A 22,448-nucleotide genomic window follows, 5' to 3' on the forward strand; every position below is an offset into this window, starting at 1 on the left:
AGGGTGCAGTTGGGCAGCTGGCATTGTGTGGGGACAATGATCTGCTTCTTGTGGAGCCAAGAACTGTAGGTTAAAAGAGTTAAATGTAGGATAATAATTATATCCTTATTTCTTAAAATACTTTTACTTAATTTCTATAGATGATGCTAGATAGTGTTCTAACTTCAATTTTGGCATGTTGTTGCCTATTTTTCCCCAGAGTTATTTATGTTCTATTATATACTTCTTGTTACTTTGTTATAAATATTTCATATTTTCTGGGTCTAAATATTTTCTGTTAACAAAATAGGATACATCCATTCTGTTGTCTTTTAATTTTTATTACTCAAAAAAGTTGTAGTTTCAAATAATATATATAATTTATACTATTTTAATATATTATATCATTGGAATTTTGATATGGGTTTCATGCTATCTGAGCATTGCTTTAAGTAAAATAGCCATATATTTTATATTAATTTTTTTTTTTTGTTTTTGGGCCACACCTGGCAGTGCTCAGGAGTTGCTCCTGGCTGTCTGCTCAGAAATAGCTCCTGGCAGGCACGGGGGGCCATATGGGACACCGGGATTCGAACCAATCACCTTAGGTCCTGGATTGGCAGCTTGCAAGGCAAATGCCACTGTGCTATCTCTCCGGGCCCTGATATTAAATTCTTAAAGTCAATTACTCAAACATTTTTCACTTTTTCTGCGTCCAGTAAGTTTCAAGAATGACATAGACTTTAGAGTACAGATCTTTTGATATTTTATTGTATTAATTTCAAAATATTTAATTTTTTGTGTGTAGTTGAAATGGGACCATTTTTTAAAGGAAGCTGCACCTAGAGCTTCTCTTCAGAAAGCATTAGAAAAATAGAAGATTAAGGGGCTCTATGAGAGTTCAATTATTATATATTGACAGTTCAATACATTACTATCTAAAAATAGATATATGATATGACTACCAAACCTGAACAAGGAGTAGAAAATCAAGGAAATATTGTGAAAAACCTTTGGCTGACTGAATCCAAATCTGGGGTCAACCTTCTTTCACATCCTTTTGATGACTTCCTTCAATAAAGTCTTTTTATTTGGACTTTGGGAACTAATTTAAATAGTTGATCATGCTTTGCTGATTTTCCAAATTGAAAAATTGTTTCCGTTTTACTGTAGGATATCAATAACAGGCTCTTACATTAAATTTTTTATGTATTTTCAGTTAATAAATTATCCTGATAATATCCTAACAAAAGAATTCTTTCCTCATATATTCTGTTTGAATAAAATATAAATATAGAAGTAATTTTTAAAAATACTTTTAAAGATATTTCTCCTTACACTGCAATCAAAATATATTTTTCATAATTTTCTTTACTTAGTAATTTTTATTTAGCTCATTTCCAAGGTCATGAAGTAGAGATATAATTTCTAACAAGATATAATGTCAGTGATTATAAAGGCAAATGTGAATGGAATGTGAGGGAATAAATTGTCACATATCAGGTATTCATATGCTGGAACAGAGACTTAAAATGAAAGTGTCTTGACAAGGCCTTCTTACTATACTCCTTAACAATTACAGAAATTATCTGTGACTGCAAGCTGTATTTCAAAATGAGTATGCTCATTAACTAAACATAGAAAAGTTGTAGAACATAGAACAGTATAGAACAATATACTTATATATATGCAGCAGTATGAAATAAATTTGTTTTCCTGGTAACAATATAGTGTGTGAGTATTTGTCATCTCAGTAAAGACCAACTTGTGTAAACAAACAAATAAAAACTAAGTTAAAGAATACAAGTAGCTAGAATTGAAAACAAGAAAATCTTCCTCATGCATGTTTACAAAGTGCAAATTAGAATAGCAGTAAAACAAATATACTTGATTATTTTATTAAATTTGCTAATGTTCATAAACGGTGCTGACATATCTCTGGAATTAGGAAAAATTGTCAAAAACACTCTGGTTGTAGTTTATGTTTTTCTAACTCTTCCATCTTAAAAATTTAAAAGCACAATGTCAAAGTCAAAAAGTTCACTTCTAACTTTGAGGAAGTATTATAGACTTTAAGGCACTTGCCTTTCACAGGACTGACCCTACTTTGACCAAGTAATATATATGATCCCCTGAGGACCACCAGGTGTAATTCCTAAACATTGAGCAAGGTTGATCCCTAAGTACTGTCAGTTGTGGTCTTACTCCCTACCCCAAAATGTCAGTTGAAATTCTATTTAAAATATTTTCTGACAACAAATTGGGACATATATATATATAAAATCTAGATATATCTAACTTGATAGTCATTTCATGGTTTTTTTTTTTGGTTTTTGGGCCACACCCGGCAGTGCTCAGGGGTCACTCCTGGCTGTCTGCTCAGAAATAGCTCCTGGCACGGGGGACCATATGGGACACCAGCATTCAAACCAACCACCTTTGGTCCTGGAACGGCTGCTTGAAAGTCAAACGCCACTGTGCTATCTCTCCGGGCCCTCATGTTTATTTTTTTATAAAAAATTTTATAAACAAAATATAATGTAAAATTTTAAGGTAAGCAACAGATATTCAAATATAATCATTAAAAGAGAACTGTACTATGAGATAAAAGGTAGCCATTCATAATGAAATTAAAAGAATATGGAAGGTAATATTAATCTTTAAAAATAAATTTGCACAACAATTTCCAATATGACTTCTTTAATTTATAAAATAAAATCTTACGTGTGCATAGAAATTGTTTGAAAATATCGAAGAATATTTCAAACACTATCTGGTCTTTTGAACTTACTAGTACCAGACTATAACGTTTAACTAATCATTATTTTATTTTCTACAAGAATCTTTCTTGCACACAACGTGTTATTTTTATGATTAAAAAAAATAAAAACCGTAATCTAAAACCTAAGTAAGATAAAATGCATTTTTAAGAGGCTTGGGCTGAGTTCATCAATGTGGAGCTCCTTTTGATACTGGACCCATGAGACTCTACTGCCCCCTGTGGCAGAAAACATAAATTGAAGTCACTAAAAGATGAACAGTTTGGTTCTGAAACTGAAAGGAGGTAGCTGCTATTTAAGGAAAATCACCTGACATCAGGTGATCACTTTAATTAAATAGTTTTATTTATTTTTGTTATTTACTAACATATTTGTAGAGTATTATGGCAGCAGTTTGAACGTCTCTAAGATTCTGTTTCTCTACATTTCAAAAAAAATAAAATGTACCCCATTTGCCAAGTTAAGATAATAGGAATTGTTATTTGACTTATCACAGCGGGTCTCTCACATAAGGGTTTTAACTTTCTTTTTTTTAATGAAAGTTTTCCCATATTATTTATTTCAAATTAAGACATTTTTAAAATGTTCAGCTCTTTGCTTAATAAAATGTGATTTCACATGTAAATGAATTCTAGTTTCTTCGCAGGACCTGGCAGTCAGAAAAGACTCTTCAAACAGGTGTTTGCCTATAGGCATGTGGCCCCTCTTGCCTGACTTGTGTTTTTATCCCTCATGGCTAGATTCCCAAGGCCCTGCTGAGTCAGGTTAGGTTAGCTTAGAGAATTTTCAATTCTGTGTAGCCATCACTGACTGAATCATTGAGTAATGAATAAAAGGAGCCACAGGGAGCTGTTCCAGGCTTCAGATCCTGTCCTTGGGAAAATTAATCACAAATAGTTACACACAGAAACACTTTTTTGTGAAAACATGATTTAAAGGAGCATATTTAGCTAACTGAAGCCTGAGGAGAAGTGTTTAAATACTATATCAAGTGGTAATCTTAGAAAAAGATACTTTTCAATTTCTTTAAGTTCTTCCAAACAGAAAAATCAGAACTGAGGGAAGGAAATTAATTGTTACAAATTAGGTGAAAGCATGAATAAACTAGTCAACTATAAAGACAACTAACTAACCCATCTTTATTATATAAGTCATTTTATGAAAACATGAGAGGAATATGGTATAAACATTTATGAATTCACATTCTAATTAATAATGAATAATTTATACATAGGACCTAGATAATATTTTATATAACTCTTCCCCAACTTTGGGTAATGGAAATAAGACTCAAATAAACTTTTCTGTTATCTTAGGATGGGTATAGCCTGGTTCAATTCCCATCAGACTATTTGATCCCCTGCCTCTGCCAGACCAAACTTTGAGGTCAGAGCCAAGAATAAGTCCTGAATGCCACTGACAAGTGTGGTCCAAAACAAAAATAAAAGCTTCTCCCATTCTAGAATTCAACAAGTCATCTTAGGAAAATCAAGAAGAATACAAAATCATTAATTTGACTAAATATATATGCATACATATCAACCAGAACACTATTTTTTCAAATATATATTTTTATTTAAGTAACATGATCATATTTGGGTTACAGTCATAACCAGAACACCCCCCTTCACCAGTGCAATATTACCCCTCCCCCCTTTATCGCCACTATTTGAAAATAACTTAAGTGGTGAAAAGTTGTTAAACTAAAGAAAGAAGCTGTGGTATTTATACACAATAGAATATAACCAGATATAAGAAAAGATAAAATTCTGACTTTTATAACTTGACTGGATCTTAAGGAAGTCATCCTAAGTGAAATCAATCTGACAAATAAGGACAAAAATCAGATGAGCTCATTCAGATGAGGGCATTAAAAATGAAAAGTAAACAAAAATAACAAAAAAATGCAAAAACAAATGCATGGCCTTTATTTGTAGAATTGTAGTTTCTAGAGGAGGAGAAGAAAAATCAAGAGGCTGATGAGTTTGTAGACTGAAATGAGTTTTTGATACTTTTATGAGTATAGAATAGTTCTATGTAGGTTATAAAATTATGCTCATAAAGCATATATTGCTACAAACTAACAAAACTTTAATAAAATGAAGGTAAAAATAAGACTTTTATTATTGGAATATTGATCTTTATTCTTTAGAATATTAATTTAAGTTATCTAAGGAGATAATATTGACACAAAATCTACTAGCAGTATGAATTAGAAATATCACAGCACTAGTAAGGCAAAAATACTTGGTTAGAATCAAAGTCATGGGAATGATACTACCTACTGTTTATAAAAAAAATGTCAGAAAACTTAGCTAAAATAATTCACAAAATTTCCTACATTTTCTGTGGATCAAATTGGAAATGGTTACTCTGGATAAGAACTGGAAATTGAAAGGAAGTAAATTGATATGCCTGATAGTCCTTCATTATCGGTATTTCAAACATGTGACTAAATGAAAAGAGTAAGCGTGAGAAGAAAAATGTCTTCCATAGAAGCAGCTGGTGAGATTTGGAGGATATAACTGTAGAAATTAGTGGCAGAAAATGAACACTGGTAAAGGTATGGGTGTTAGAACAGTGTTTGAATAAAACTCGACTACTAGCAATTTCTTAACTCTGTATCTCACAGTGATTTAGTGAAAAAGAGCTGTAACTGCTGGGCTTTTTTATTTCAGTCTATTAAAATAGAAACAAAAATGTATTAAGGGTAGGAAAGCCTCTCAATTTTCTAAGAGTTGTAGATCCACTTTTAGCTTCAATTGAGTTAGGAGGATTCAGTTCTTAAAAGGATGCTGATCAGAGAACACCTTTCCCTTGCTAGTTGTTGGTCAAAGGCAACACTCCATATATTATACTTCATATATTACACATGGGTTTCTCTAACACAAATTTGATATAAGTCAGAGAGTCTGATAACAAGATGGAAGTCATCTTTTGCAACTATCATGGAAGTAAAAGTCATAGTTCTGCTACATATACTGACTAGAGTGTTATTATATCTAAACCATATCCCAATAGAAGGAATTACAAATAGCTTGAAAACTAGAAAGTAGGGATCATTTTAGATCATTTTAGATATGTTGTCTACTACAGAAATTGTCACACTAAGTGTAATATTATTCTCTGAAACTATTCAGTATGCTACCAGTACATATCTGATTGCATTAAATAGGAAATTTACTGATGGAAAAAACTAACAGCATTGCTTATTTAATTTAAAAATAATCATTGTAATTACATAATATAAATATACTTTTACAATATGTAACTTCACTGGCATTATTTTCTTTAAAATATTTTGTAATTTCTATATGATCATCAGTTGTCAAACAAAGTCTTCCATTAATAAGGTAAAATTGGTGATAAAATTATGTAAAGCAATTTAATGTAATACCTAAAACTCTCCTCTTAATATAAAGTATAAACTCTGAGTTTTGTAGAAATAATAACCAGACAAAAATCAATTTGACTTACCCAATTGTATAAGCATTCCACAAATAAGTTAACACATATTAGAAAGGACAATTCTTAGTATCCTGAATAAAGCTCATTTGAACACTTATAAAGTGAGCAGATCCTACACATTTTTTACATAGAGTCACGCATTTTGTCAGGTCAGGGTTTCATATGCTAAAGACTTGGGTTTCTCACCATTTAGTTTATATCTTGAAGTTCTGATGCCCAGTGTAATTGTACGTAGGGATAGTGCTTAAAGAGTTGATTACATGAAATGAAGTCTTAAAAGTAGGAGTCTGATTTGATAGAATATTCATGTTCTTAAAGAGACACCAGGGAACTCAATCTTCCTCAGAGTCACATAAGATGATATATGAATGCATATATACATGAAGGCTACCTACTAGCAAAAAGAAAATGGTCTGAAATAAACATACTTTGCTACTATCTAAATCTTAATTTTCCAGCCTCTAGATATTTAAGAACTAACAAATGGAGGGGGAAATAATGGATGGTACCAAGAACAAACAGTTGTATGAACATTGAGTAGAAATAAAAAATGATAGACTTAAACACCAAATCCAAAGCCAACTACAACAGAATCGATACCCAATCTATAACAAGCTAGACTCAGAAGGAACCACTTATACTAGCAGCCCGGAGAGCAAAGGAGGGGTGATATGGGATGCATGCTGAGAACAGGGATGGAAGGAGGACAACATTGGTGGTAGGAATGGCCCTGATTCAATTTCACTATGTACCTAAAATACTACTGTGAATGATTTGTAATCCACTTTGGTCAAAATAAAATTTATTAATAAAAATAAATAAAACTAAAAAAGAAATGCAAATAAAAAAGAACTATTTTTGTTGATTCCAGCACCTCATCTATGAAAAATTTCCTCTTTTTCTGATAAAGCATAAACAGATTAAGTTATCACCCTTATGAACTATTTAAACCTAACTACCTCCTAAAAGCCCTTCCCCAATGCAGTTATTTTGAGGTTTATGAATTTAACAATTTAAGTTAGGGAGGCAACTCATTCCTAGTACTCTTAAAGATTCAAAAATAAAATAATAAATAAATAAAATAGATTAATGTCTGCATTAAATAAACTCATCTGTCTGATAAATATACACTAGGCAAATACAAATATTAGCCAAAAACTTAGAAATGTTTTCAACACTTAGAAAAACAAAAGCTACTGAGAATGTTTAGTAATTTCTACAAATCAATAATAAATGACAAGAAAAAGAGAATATATGCATATATGTGAACAGGAATTACTAAATAAAAATCCAATAAACATTCATGGCTCAAAAATGTTGCATTTCTATAAGGAAATTGAAATTTTTAATAAAATTATTTTATACTAGATAATTAAAATAAAAATGAATTTGGAAATAATATCAACTATTTGTAGGTATTGTGAAAGAAACTTCATATAATTTTTGGTTATAAAACATACTGGTAATCCCATTTAGGATAGAAAATTAATCTTCATACATAAATAGACCACATATATTTTCTGTGACATTTATTACATTCTTATTAGAGTATCCTACTGAAATTATCACTTAGAGAAATAATATAGAAAATAAAAGTCTTTTATCAGGAATGAAAAATCAGGAGTAGTTCAAACATTTTCTACAAGATTTCATTGTATTTATGCAATGCAATATCATAGGCAGTGTTAAATGTATAAATTAAAATTGTTATAAACCAATGTAGATAAACTTCTAAGCAGTATTTTAAATAAAATATAACATGTTACCCTAAAAATATAATTTTATGCAACCTCTATGAATGAAAGCAAAAAGTTATAAGTAAAATTATGAAAAATATACTCCATTTATGCTCCCAATAATAACCTTAAATTATTATTTAAAGTTAATAGCTATTTTTGAGCAGTAAAGATCATAAAAGTAATGGTAATATTTTTGTTGGACTCAGATTAGCTTTCCTATTACTGCCTTAAACTAAAATAGGGCATAAATGCGTAATTGGTCTTGATAAGGATGGGGGAGACACATAGAAAGACAACTTGTTGACCTCAGATATAATAACTGGAGAGTGCAAAGAATGTGTTGCCCTCTATCTCTCCAGGTGAATGTTCACTTTCGTGTCAGTGCATGCTTTGATATGTATTATTTTCCAAAAATCTCATTCAAAAATTTGCCTATAAATTTTATTCCCAATTGTGACTGTTCCTTCAAATGGACTGTATTATCATCTCAAATGCCTGACACTACTAATTTAATGAGGTATTTTCTGAATATAAAGAATTGTTAGGAGGCTTTGAATTCTTCAGAGTCCCTGAAAATACTCATACACATTAAATTGAGGATAGAACTGAATGTTCTGGTTGTTCAGTGAGTTAGCAAGAGCAAATCCTATGGGGTCAGGTAAATTGACCAAGTTTATTCTAGCAGCTGCCGTATCTAGGAAGTGGCTACATATCAACTTCCTGCAACAGGTGCTCTGGCTCTGAGCCATCAGGAAACTGGGTCAATTTGCTAGGAATGGTAATCTCTGAGTTTTACGAAGGGCTAGTTACATTTTAAAGTGTCCACTCAACCTCTTTCCTTTCAGCGATTCTGCAAACTTGAAGAGAACCCTCACCACCACCCCAGTCAAAATGAAATGATTATTTTATCTGTTGGTATTATTTTTATTTCAAATGAAAGTCCTGAATCAGGTCTAATTTTTGCAAAGTATTCTAATGCTAGACATTTTATCACAGTCACCTGCACCAATAAAACACTTCTAGAATGTCCTGATTTAAATCTAGTGTTCTGCATACCACCTGGCAGACTAACTCATTTTTAGCCTGCCACCAAGTTTCTGAATCTCTTTATCAATTCTGATTCCTTTTACAGCACTGATAAGAACACATTATGCAGATGACTTGAATTAAAGTTCTAATTGACAGAACACTTGAACTTGACTGAAAAGGTAAACACTAAATAAACTGTATTTATGACATTGTTCATTTGCTGTTGGCATTTCTGTAAATGTTTAGAAGAGAAAAATTCAAACATTAAGTAGTTTTAGGTTAATCATGAAGGGTAGTTATTAATTTAAATTCTCAAAGCATGTTGAAAAATGTACTCAAAGCTGAAACTTTGATAGTCAAACAACTTTATCTATTTTTCTCTACACTTGAATGTAAAATGTTAACTATTTCTTAAACAATATGCTATTTTCCAAAAAACTTAGCCAACACGTTTCAAAGTTTATTCAATTCTACAATAATTATTAACTTTATATTGTAGTTATCAGCATTGCTTATTTACAGATAACTTTAAACATCTATTAAATCTTGCTGCAATCATTCAACAAATAAATTCTAAAAAATTCAAGAAAGAATTCAAAGTTACCTTATTTGTTCTGGTCACTGAAGGTTATTTTATAGAAATAATTGAAAGAAATACTACTTTTATTTTTGTGTCTTTGGTTTATACCAGAGGTCTCAAACTCAATTTACTTGGGGGCTGCAGGAGGCAAAGTCGGGGCCACATAAGGGATTTCACAAAAAAAGTCCTCAAACGTCATTATTAACAGTTTTAATTATTTATTCTGAACATGAATAGAACATAGTGTGAAGATCATGAACAGTTCTTCTGAACATGGCATCTTTTGCCTATTCCTTGCTGCCAGAGACTTGACAGAGCTTCTTCTGACAAATCTGAACCACATTTGGCTTTAGAGAGGAAGTAGTTGAGACCCTCAGTATGGCTTGAAGATGATCATCATTAAGCCTAGACCTGTACTTTGACTTATTGAAGTTTAAAGTGGAGAATAACTTTTCACACAAATATGTTCTCCAAAAAGGCACATGGTGTGCTTGAACATTCGGGAAAGCTCAGGGAAGCTGGGGGGCAATTCTCTAAAAAATTGCCCATGCATGTCTGCTTTTCCACTAATCTCCCTGAACTTGGCTTTGAGATCAGAGTTGCATTGCAAGTCGATGAGCTCCATTTGAAGCACAGGAGAGGCATCTTGCACATCAAAGGAAAAGGGGTCCACAAAAAATTGGAAAGTGGCTCTGTGCTTTTTGAAGTCTGGAAATCTGTGATCAAATTCCTTCTCTAGCTTAGAAATAGCACCAACATATTTCTCACCACTGAATGGTATGCCTGCATCCACAAGTTCCTTGCATGCTGGGAAATGACAAAGGTTTGTCTGAGAGAGCTGGGATTTCTATAACACAAGTTTTGTGAAGAATGCTCTCACATTGTCATAGGTAGCACTGATAAGGTGCCCCGGGCCTTATAACATCTTGCTTAGTACATTCAGGTTGTGTGTGATGTTAACAAGGAAAGCTAAGTCCATGAGCCATTTGTGATTACTCAACTCAGAAACAGCATTTCCATCCTTCTCCATGAAGGCTTTCACTTCTTTTCTCAACTCAAAAAATCTTTTCAGGACATTTCCCCTGCTGATCCAACGTACCTCGGTGAAATAGAACATATCTCCATATTTTGACTCCATTTCCTCTTAAAAAGCATGGAACCTCCTGTGCTTTAAGACCCTAGATCTGATTTGGTTGATGCATTTCACAACAACAGACATCACATTGTCACATGGCAGGCATTTACTGCAAAGGGCCTGCTGATGGATAATGCAGTGAAGAGCAATGACCTTCTCTACACCCTCTCTTCAACTTTTCTTGAACAAGTGCCACCGTCCATTTTTCCTCCCTTTCATTGATGACACTCCATCGGTTATTATTCCAACAAACCTCTTCCATGGCAAACCTGCATTCTCAATGGCATCACACAGATGAAAAAATATCTCATTAGCGGTGGTCTGACCATGCATTGGAATTATTGTGAGCAGCTCCTCTGTCAATTTAAAGTTGCAATCAACACCATGGACATAAATTGTGAGCTGTGCAGTGTCTGTTATAGCTGTGCCCTCATCAAGAGCAACTGAGCATGCATCAAATAATTTGGCTTTCTCACACAGTTGATGATAAATGTCACTTGACATGTCAGAAATGCGCTCTGCCACAGTGTTGGCAGAAAGGCTGATTTTGCTAAACTGACCTTTCTTTTCTGGACAGATAATACTTGCAGCCCGTAACATGCATTTTTTAACAAACTCTCCTTCTGTGAATGGTTTCCCTGCCTTAGCAATTATCTCACTAACCATGTAACTAGCTTCGACTGATGCAACATTCTCTTTGGTTGCTTTCTTGAAGAAATCTTGTTGCCTCATTAGACATGCTTTAAGACTGGCAACCCGCTTGGCTCTCTCATTTCCTTGATATTTTGCACATTCCTCAGCATGTTTAGTTGAATAATGGCGTTTCAAGTTGTATTCTTTATGCACTGCAACTTTCTCTGAGCAAATAAGACATATGGGGATGCCCCTGTGCTCAACAAAGAAATACTGCGTCTCCCACTTTTCTGGAAATTGTCTGTGCTCGTCATCAATCTTTCTCTTCACTGCAGGCTTTGATAAAGTCATGATGAAGGTATGAAAAAATCTAATTCTGTAATAAACTTCTCTCCCTTAGGCCTCCGATAATGCAAGGGACAGCCAGTAGGAGTAGCAGAAATGACGTCTGCACTAGGTGCAAAGTATTTGGGATTATTCACTTACTAAATATTTGCAATAAAGAATTGCATTAGTAAGAAAAAAAATCGCAAAAAAAATTGCATTAAACATTTGCATACCCCGAAAGGAACTGCTCGGGGTATGCAAATGTTTAATGTGATTTTTTTCTTACTAATGCTATTTTTATTCAGTAAGGAAATGATTCAGTAAGCAAATAATCGCAAGTACTGCGATATTTGAAGGCCAGCTACGGGCCACAAAATGTTGTATAGAGGGCCGCAAACAGCCCGTGGGCCGCGAGATTGAGATCCCTGGTTTATACTCTTATCAATAATGTGCTGGTCTTCATGAAACAGTGCAGTACTAGGGAAAGAACCCAAGCCTTTGACATTATCAACATATACTCAGTTTGGTTAGCTATCTCATAATCCAGTACTGCATTTTCATTTTATATAGGAAATACATATAATTTGTTTTATGTAATATATGTAAACATTTGCCATGTGTATGTTAAAATATATAGATATGGGTATTATATGGGTAGCTAGAAATATTTGAAGACATTCCTCAAGTACTAGGAGTCCATTTTGGTCTGTTACTTTATTGTATTCTCTGGCCAAATATTTTTGTTTATGATTACTTCTACAATGCACATTTGCTTCTTAAAATAAATAGATATTACATCATCTAATTTATCAATTTCTCACTAATATACTCTATAGTTGTATTCCAGTCTCCCTTTTGTGTTTGTACAGTTTTATCCTGTGTTGAGCCAACTGAAAATGATCATTCTTTCTACATGGTGACACTTCATTTATTTTCTTTTTTAAATTAACTTTAGTAAAGCACTATGCTGAGTAAGGTCATTCATAGTTGAGCTTCACACCATATGATGGTTCAGCATTGATTCTACCATCAGTGTCAACTTCCACTATATTTCCCAGTTTCTTTCTCCTGTCTCCCACCCTAAGTTTACCATCCTGAGAGTAATCTTATGTTTCGTTTAAAGTTTAGTCATCATGATTTCAGTGGTATTGACCCTGTGGGTGGTAGATTTAGCTCTATCATTCTTTCTTTCCAGTGGATACTTTATTTCCAATGAATCCCCTTGAATCTTGCTTACTTTTGGTTCTTACCTTGGTCTTCTAGTCCCAACCCTCTCCAATTGGTTACTACCTTTCTTCCTAAGCTCAGAATTCAAGAGAAATCTAGTCATCCCCTCTTTAACCTATACATATTTTGACAAATATGTTGTGCCCAAATATTAATTTTTGATGTTTAGTGCGACCACCCAAACCTGCCCGCAGGGACGGGGATTGCCAGTTATTCGTGGGTCACAAAGAGGACTTAACCTGTAAAAGAATTGGGGAGGGGAACAGACAGGACTCAAGACAAGATTCTGATCAAGAGCCATTTATTACAAAGTTCACAGAGCTTATATAGTAACAAGCCACAAAGAGGCAGGGGGTGGGCCTGCGGAAAGAAATGTGTACGTGCCAGATAACATGAAGGCATTTATTGTTAAAACATTTACAATTACTCAATGTTCTTACTAAACATAAAGTTAAATCTAGATCTTAACTCATGCTTGAAAGGTCAACAGGAACAAGGCTGGCAACATAGTTTAGCAAAGCTCCTCAGGCATCCTGTTTGATAGCACAATTTGTTCTAACTTTGTCTTGTGTTTTACTCATTTCCTAAGCTCCGGAGGTGGGGGGCCTCGAGGGCAGCTATACCAGGATGTTCTGCAAAGCGCAGCAGAAGCAGACGAAGCATGTGGGGCTGTCAGGTCCCTGACAATTCCCCATCTACTGTAGACTGCAAAAGAGAAAAAGGGTGGCAAACCCTTCTTAGGTTGTTGCTGCAGACAGACAGCATACTTACCCGTCATTGGCAGAACCACAACCTGGATCTTTCCGAGAGATCTGTGTGGGCAAATCTCTGGTCTGGAAGCCCTCTATTTGCAGTTCAGCTTCATCAGTTTTGTGCTGCTCTGAAGCAATCAGCTTAGAGTAGTGCACAGCCACTTGCTTGAAGTGCCAATCAACCTGCTGCTTAATAAAGTCAGTCAGCCTATGAAACACCCATGAGCCAAAGGAAATAAGCAAAAGAATTACGGGTCCCAATTACGGGTCCCAAAATACTGGGCAACAAGGTAGAGAGCCATGCGGAGGTTGCAGACCAGTTTTTGTACCAGGCTTTCTCTTTGCCTAAACCTCTTTTTGTCTCTTCCAAGCTCTTTTCTACTCTGCATATGCTGTCTTTTACCAGACCCAGTTTATCTTTAGAAATACATTTCTCATGGAGGGCAGCACACAATCCCCCTTCTTTCAAAAACAATAGTTCCAAACCCCGCCTATTTTGCAACATAACTTCAGCAAGAGAGACCACAGTTTGTTGGAGATAGTCAAGTCCCATTTTCAACTCTTCTACATCCCGAACAACTGTTTTTGCTAAGGCAGATATTTGGCCCTGAGTATGCACTAGGGAGTAGATGCCAGTTCCAGTGCCAGCAGCAGAAAGCCCAAGAAGAACTGCAAGGGTGACGGCTGTTAGGGGTTCTCTTTTTTTTTTTTTGCCTGGAATAATGATAAGGGTGAAGGGCAGCCTGAAAAACAGATTCTGTATAAATTTGCAGATTTGGTAAAAGCATAACCAAAACACAGTAATCGTGGGATTCAAGAAAAAGGTCAGTAATAATATGAGAGGAAAGACCAGTAGAGCAAGCAAAAAAGATTGAATCAGGATCCTGTAAAAAGAGAATGGTTTGTGTAACCACAATAGTATCATTACAAATAGGTTCAAAGGGGAGTGGGGGGAGCACATGAGAACCAAGAAGGCATGTTCCGAATTCCACTACCTGTCCCACAGTAATCTTGTGTGAATCAAGTTTATCTTGCTATCGTAACTCTCCCGATTTTTTGGTGGTTGTGGGAACACCGAAGGTGGCAATGCCTTCATAGTAGGGTGGTTGGGGAGAATAGCATATCCAGCAGTTTTTATAATCAGGGTCAGTTATAGTGGCAGCAGAAGCATTCATCATGTCCAAAATAAGCTGTGCTGTGGACGCAGGTCCAACAGGTATAACCGGTCTAAAATATGCTGTGGGAGTAACTTCTGCGGGAGGTGCTGGTGTATGAGGAAGAAAAGGTGCCGAGGGAAGGGCAAAAGCAGTCCATTTGGATGATGCAAAATGAGATTGGGTCCCAGAAATGCTCCTGCAGGAGATGGCGGCTGCTTAACAAGTTGTAAAGAAAAAAATCATGTTGGGGTCTGTGCCAGAAATATACAATTGAAGTCCCCATTCCAAGACAGATGTCCAGTGATGGGCTTTACCCTTAATGTAATAATAATAGGGTTGCACCATTGCTCTCCTTGCCAAGTGCTACACGACCCATCTCTGGCTCCATTTCTGACTTTGATAAAGTCAGTGGAGGAGGAGGGATTCCAATAGGCATTGCCCATAGATTCACAGTCCCAGGTGGCACAAAAATAGGAGTCCCTTCCGCCACATATGCGGTTATACTCACGGGCACAGTGGGTGCTGGGGCAAACATAAAAATCAGTTTGTTGAAGGAGTTGTCTGTTGAGGGCATTGCCACATCCTGCCAGCTTAGAAGAAACAACAGGGCGGCCTTGGGATCCTGCAGTGTATCTGCCTTCACTGTAACCATTGGCAAGGTTTGAGGCGGCTTAGATTGGGGCCAATAAGTGCATGGCACCTGCCAATCTTTGTAGGCTCTGAGGGCCAGGTGGCAAAGATCTGTAAGCAAAAACAAATCCGTGGGAGGCTTGTTGGAGCTTCTGGTTTGAGTGGCTACAACATCTCCAGCCTTGTTTTTTAATAGCCATGTATAATTAAAAAGTTGGTAGTGGCCAGACCCGTGGGCAGTAACAAAAAGAGGAGCTCAAAAGGGGGCTTAAAATTCAAAAAGAGAAGAAAAAGAGTAATTATTAGCACAGTCTTCAGGCAGCTTTGCATTTTCATGGTCAGCATCTGAAAGAGAAAGAGCATCGCTCTCAGGGATATCTTCCCTAGGTGGGTTATAAAGCTTAATTAGTCTTTCTGGCAACCATTGGGTCTCATTTGTTGAGTGAATGTGGACACAGGCAAGTCATTTCCCCCAAATTAGCACAGGATCAGGGCCACACCATTTGCCTGTTGTCACATCCTTCCAGAGAATGGATTGGAAGTCATTTTGCATGGATGGGTGCCAGAATCGGTCGACTGCAGACCGGCCTTTCAAGTCCAATGTTAAAAAATTAAGAATGAAAAGGGCATGACTTAAAAGCAGCCGAGGACGGCCGCAGCGAGTAAACAGAAGTTCTTCTGCAGAACTTAATATTTTGAGCATATTTTTAAGTGTTTGGCTCTTTCCACAATACCCTGCCCTTGAGGGTTAAGTGGGATTCCTGCTGTGTCACACACTACCATATTTGTCAAAGTACTCGGACAATTCCCTACCCAATTTGTCCCAAGTACTCACATTTATTTGGGGACGTGTTAAGATAAACCAGGGACACACGACCTTAATAAAAACAAAAAAATCTAGCTAAATCCTTTTTCTTAATTCTGATATGTCTGTCCTGTAATGTTGTCTTGACTTCTTTTAAGAAAGTCACCTCCTTAGAAAATTGGGCCCCCATTCTGGCAGGCTATGGGATGGCGGATTTAAGTCGACTTATTAGGCTAACCTCTCTGCACCATAGTCTTCAAAATAAAGACTGATCTGATGTCTGATGAGCAGGCTCTCGAGATGCGCTCTATGTTAATGCTGTCCGGTTAAAATCCTTGCTTTGTTACCCACGTTGGGCGCCACCTGCAACCACCCAAACCTGCCCGCAGGGACTGGGGTTGCCAGTTATTCGTGGGTTACGAAGAAGGTTTAACCTGTAAAAGAATTGGGGAGGGGAACATACAGGACTCAAGACAAGATTCTGATCAAGAGCCATTTATTACAAAGTTCACAGAGCTTATATAGTAACAAGCCACAAAGAGGCAGGAGGGTGGGCCTGCGGAAAGAAATGTGTACTTGCCAGATAACATGAAGGCATTTACCATTAAAACATTTACAATTACCCAATGTTCTTACTAAACATAAAGTTAAACCTAGATCTAAACTCATGCTTGAAAGGTCAACAGGAACAAGGCTGGCAACATAGTTTAGCAAATCTCCTCAGGCATCCTGTTTGGAAGCACAATTTGTTCTAACTTTGTCTTGTGGTTTACTAATTTCGTAAGCTCCGGGGTGGGGGTTGGGAGCCTCGAGGGCAGCTATACCAGGAAGTTCTGCAAAGCAGCAGCAGAAGCAGACCAAGGGTGTGGGGCTGTCAGGTCCCTGACAGTTTAGTTTTTAAACTTCTGATCAATAAGTACAAAATATTTTATTTAAGCTATTTAAACAAAATATTTGTATATTTTTGCTACCATATTTGCTTTCTTCTTAATCATCTTTTCAAACAAATCACTCAGAAAAACACACTTGAATATTTGAAATTTTATGCAACATTTCTGTTTGGTTTTACATATTAATTTTTATATCTATCATTTTAATAGTTCTTTCTTATATTCTGTATTCCATAAATAAACATAAATACTGTGCAGTCACAAGGCAAAAACAGATGCATTTAGTTTCTATAAGCTTGGATCTAATTTAAGAGTAACATTCTTAGAAAAATAAGCTGGAGGCAGAAGGACAAATACAGGATGATTTTACTCATTTTTAGTATATAAAGAATCAAATCAAGAACTTATCAATATCAACTGATAATAAACATTGAACAGTATATAACTGATCTGAGAATGTCTGTTTGGGAGAAAAGAAAATAAAGGTAAATATATTGACTGGAAATAACACAGGACAATTGGTGAAGACTGTAACATACAGAGGCATAAATATGAACCAAATTTACAATAGTCAATAAACAAATAATGAGAATGGAGGGGAAGGAACTTCAACCAAAAGAGCATAGGAATAGGGATGAAAAGTCTTGGGACATTTGGTTGCAAGAATATGCAGAAACTGTGTTCATCAATAGCATAAACTTGATTACCATTTTAATCCTGTTACTTAAGCTATAGTAAAGTTTAAAATAAACAATAAAAAAATTAAACCTAAAATTTTCTGTCAATATAATTTTAAGAATTCCTTTTTATACTATAACCAAGTAAATGGTTTTTTATCTATTATAGATATTTTTAGATCATTAAGTGATATAAAATTGCTGTTTAGTATAGATAATCCAGTGGATCTCAGTTTTCTTGCTGATCTGACTTATTTGTGGTTTCACTTTAGACCTTTTTTACATACAAAGTATGTATGTTCTTATACAATCAATAGGAAAGAATCAATGACAGAAACAGAGTTAATATTAAGATATAGAGCCTATAAAAATAAAATATATTTTTAACTGACATAAAATGGTAGGGTCTCAAATCAAAGGAATTACTGCAAAGTTCTTAAGGGATGAATTGAATGGATGAAAAGAAAGTAACTCAGGGAAGAAATGTCAAATTCTGGGGCTTGAATACACAGTTGATTTTAAAAGGTTTATGTTGGGACAGAGATAAAGTACAAATGAGAGGCAACTTACCTTGCATGTAATTAATCTAGTTTCAATACCAAGTATTCAATAAGGTGTCCAGAGTCCCTCAGCAGTGATTTTTGAGTGCAGGAGCACTAATAGGTGTCCCTCCAAAATTAATAATAACTGAAAATGAATAAAAGGTGTGGTTTAAAGATCTCAGTAGAATAAAGGGGAAACTGATGAAGAGTGGGGGGTTGAAATGTTGTATGTGTAAAATGTTGTATTAACAGTGTTGTAAATCATGAATCTAATAAAAAGAAAGTGAAGAAAAAAATCAGAGAAAGTACAGACAAGTACAAAAAAGTACATAAAAAGTACTTGACTTTTCTATGTCTGACCCAGATTTAAATTTAGGAACTCCAAACCTGCAGGAGTGATTCTTGAGGACAGAGCCATTAGTAAGCTTTGAGGATAGACATTTGTGGCCAAAAAAATCAAAAATAAAACTAAAAAAGAGGTTAAAATAGATTTATACTGGACAAACATGAATAAAATACCTAAGTAGGTATGACTTGAAAATCATCCAATTCTAAAAAAATCAATATAACATTGACTATAAAACAACTTTGTTTAAGGTCATTTAAAAGAGGAGAAAAATATTGAATAAGTCAATTATTTTACAATAAAAATGATCATTAACTGGTTGAACTAATTGGGAAGAATTTAGGGTTATGGCATTGAGAACAAAATATTGGAAACACAATACTTAATTTTCTTTTTTCTTTTTTTAACAGTAGGAAAATTAACTTCTTTGTTTTTTTGTTTTTTTTTTTGTTTTTTTTTTTTGTTTTTTTCGGGCAACACCGTTTGATACTCTGGGGTTATTTCTGGCTAAGCACTAGAATCACCCCTGGCTTGGGGGGACCATATGAGATGCCAGAGGATCAAACCGGGGTCCTTTGTCTAGCACCACCTCACTGACCCCAGAAAACTGTAACTTCTTTAGTGCATCTGCTTTATATCAATTCATGGAATCAGAAAACATGCAAGAAATTGAATGATAGTACCAAGAATATGTAAAAGTATCACTTCTCGGCCTTTTGGCTAAGATCAAGTGTAGTATCTATTCTTAACAGTTTATAATTATAAAATAACATGTGCTGAAAACACCACACTTAGCATCATCTGTACACTGAAATTGGAAGCAATGCCAAAGAAAAACTTGTGACATATATAAGGCAATTTTCATAAATGGTGAAAAACCTTTCATTTTTATACCTCAAAAAAGCTTTACTTAGCATTTTGCATTACTATCATAAAAATTAAATTAATGATATGAAGTTAGCCCATGGCCTGGAAGATGACTTATTAACTCCCTTTAATTTTCAAACCTCATCACGCAGTCACTATATTCTTAAGGTAAGTCAGTCAAATGCTTAAAGTCGAGATGAATTTAAAAATGTTCATTTTGTCCCAGTGAATACTCAGAGTATTAGCATAAGTAAATCCCTTCAGATTAATGTGAATGTAGATGTTTGTAATACTCTAGAATACTTGAAAAATCTTTTTCATATTCATCACCTATATGAGGGAAAACTTTTAGTATATTCAATAACAAAATGTCCGTTAACACTTGTGTGAAGCCTGATCTAAAAATCCAACACTTAGCAAAGTAAATTATTACATTTGCCAATGGTAATTTTCCATAAGACGCTACACTGTTCATGTTTTTTGTTGTTATATTTATTACTTAGCTCTATTTGCCACATGAAAATGCAAGTCTTCTGGATCATTTGTTTCATGCTTACAGAACTGAAACAAGTAAAGTTCATCATAGTTGTGCTCCTGGAAATGCAGGTAAAGTTCACTACTAAGAAGAATTGCACATCATGCTACTCACACCAATAATGGTGACTTAAATTAGTGTCTTCAAATTGATGGCTTCAATTATCAAAATTGTATTCTCTCAGTATTTACAAATCATCATCATGTTCACTCAGAAGCATGTTGGTATACTAGATTTCCTTGTATACTTGACATATATTTGAAACAGTATTTATGTTTTAGGATCATATGATACATCAAATCAGATAAATATTTGCTTTTGAAATGTAAGAGTTTATATTTATGGAGAAGACTGCTATTAGTTCTTCAGAAGGGCTATTTCTGCTGGAAAATCACTTTCAAAGATGGTTCTAGAATTTTGCTAAGTTTAGCTACTGTCTCTTTATCCATTTGGTCTTAGAGACTCAGAAGAATTGTTTTCTATTTTTGTATCATAATGTTCAGAAATAGTATGCACTTCTGCAGCCATTGGAACATCAGCAGAAGCTTGAATTTCTAGAAGTCTTTCTCCTCAAGTTTGTTGGTTGACTGGTTCAGGCATGTCACATTCTTTATCATAAATTTCTGTATCAGCAATTTTTTTTCCTGTGGAGAAGAGCATGTGGTCCATAATTCCAATAGGACTAAGTACCTTGCACTCAGAATTCTTATCCCATCTGTAAATTTTGGGAAGTCTCTTGATGTATCACTATCAGAATCATCATCCTTGTTGTCAAAATACTATAAGTCTGCTTGTTTTATTGGACACTAAAACAATGATTTGAAAAAACACCATTGAATTCAACTGCACCTCTGCTCATTCTGGAGGTATCTAAATTGCAGAAGGATATAATGTCTTCATCTTTCTATTTTTAGGATATTAATTTATATGTTTTCAATTTGGTATGGTTCTTAATATTGGATTGAGGTAAATAAATTACAGAGAAGTAATCAAAATGTTAGGGAAAAAATGCTAGCTTCCCATGGCTTTCCCAGATTCAATACTATATTTTCTTTATTACAAGAATATTAGGCTCAAAGTTAAAACTTTACTAATTTTATAGAGCTTATACGCCCAGAAAGGGGAAGCCGCTGAACTCTGCTGGAACTGAGATGCCAGCACCCCTATCTGCCTGTCTTCTGTGCTGTGCTCCATTTTCAGCCTGATTTCATCCTGTGTGTGGCTCATCTGCAGACAGCTCACATTCCCTGGAGCCCTCCCTGGAGGTGAGCTTACACACCCAGAAAGGGAAGCCACTGCTCTCTACTGGAACTCAGATGCCAGCACCCCATCTGTCTGTCTTCTGTGCTGTGCTTCATTTTCGGCCTGGTTTCATCCTGTGTGTGCCTCATCTGCGGATGGCTCGCCTTCCCTGGAGCCTTCCCTAAAGGTGAGCTAATACCCAGAAAGGGGAAGCCGCTGAACTCTGCTGGAACTCAGATGCCAGCACCCCTATCTTCCTGTCTTTTGTGCTGTGCTCCATTTTCAGCCTGATTTCATCCTGTGTGTGGCTCATCTGTGGATGGCTCGCCTTCCTTGGAGCCTTCCCTGGAGGTGAGCTTATAGGCACAGAAAGGGAAAGCCACTGAACATTGCTGGAACTCAGACGCCAGCACCCCTATCTGCCTGACTTCTGTGCTGTGCTCCATTTTCAGCCTGATTTCATCTTGTGTGTGCCTCATCTGCGGATGGCTCACCTTCCCTGGATGTGAGTTTACACGGCTTCATGGCCGTGCACATCATTTAGCCAATGAATACAACCACAACATGTAGAAAAATCCACAATACAAGTGTGACAATGGGAAACAATGCAGGCCAGTGCCAGACATAGAGAATGACAATGGCAACTCTGATGACTTGAACATGACCAACAAATTAGTCGGTCTCTCAGATAAGGAGTTTAGAGTTGCAATATATAAGATGTTCAAAGAACTCAAAGAAAGCATAGAAGAGAACACTAATAAGAATCAAGAGAATATGAAGATAGAAATCAGAAAACTCCAAACTGAAATTTCAGGTCAAATAACAGGTCTGAAAATCTCAGTAGATGAATTGAAGAAAAACATGGTTGAGCTTTCCCACAGGTTAGCAGCAGCTGAGGATAGAATCAGTACACTGAAATATGAGATGCATAACAATTCCATACAGCAGAAGAAATTGGAAAAAAGTCTTAAAGCAAATGATCAAACAATAGAAAAATTACTCAAAGAATGGGAACTGATGAAAATAGAAGTTTATGATAAGCTCAACAGAAACAACTTAAGAATCATTGGAGTCCCAGAGACCCAGTAAGAAAATCTTCAGGAAGAAT

The 22,448-nt window shown here is 35.4% G+C and overlaps 2 pseudogenes; one reads left to right on the top strand and one right to left on the bottom strand.

Annotated features, from left to right (window-relative positions):
* The first annotated feature begins 19,396 nt into the window (after positions 1 to 19,396).
* Positions 19,397 to 19,490, top strand: LOC126026521 (uncharacterized; annotated as a pseudogene).
* A 149-nt stretch (positions 19,491 to 19,639) lies between these two features.
* LOC126025841 (zinc finger protein 639-like) lies at positions 19,640 to 21,019 on the bottom strand (annotated as a pseudogene).
* Positions 21,020 to 22,448: the final 1,429 nt, after the last annotated feature.

This window comes from Suncus etruscus, chromosome 13 (assembly GCF_024139225.1).
Source record: "Suncus etruscus isolate mSunEtr1 chromosome 13, mSunEtr1.pri.cur, whole genome shotgun sequence".
Taxonomy (NCBI): domain Eukaryota; kingdom Metazoa; phylum Chordata; class Mammalia; order Eulipotyphla; family Soricidae; genus Suncus; species Suncus etruscus.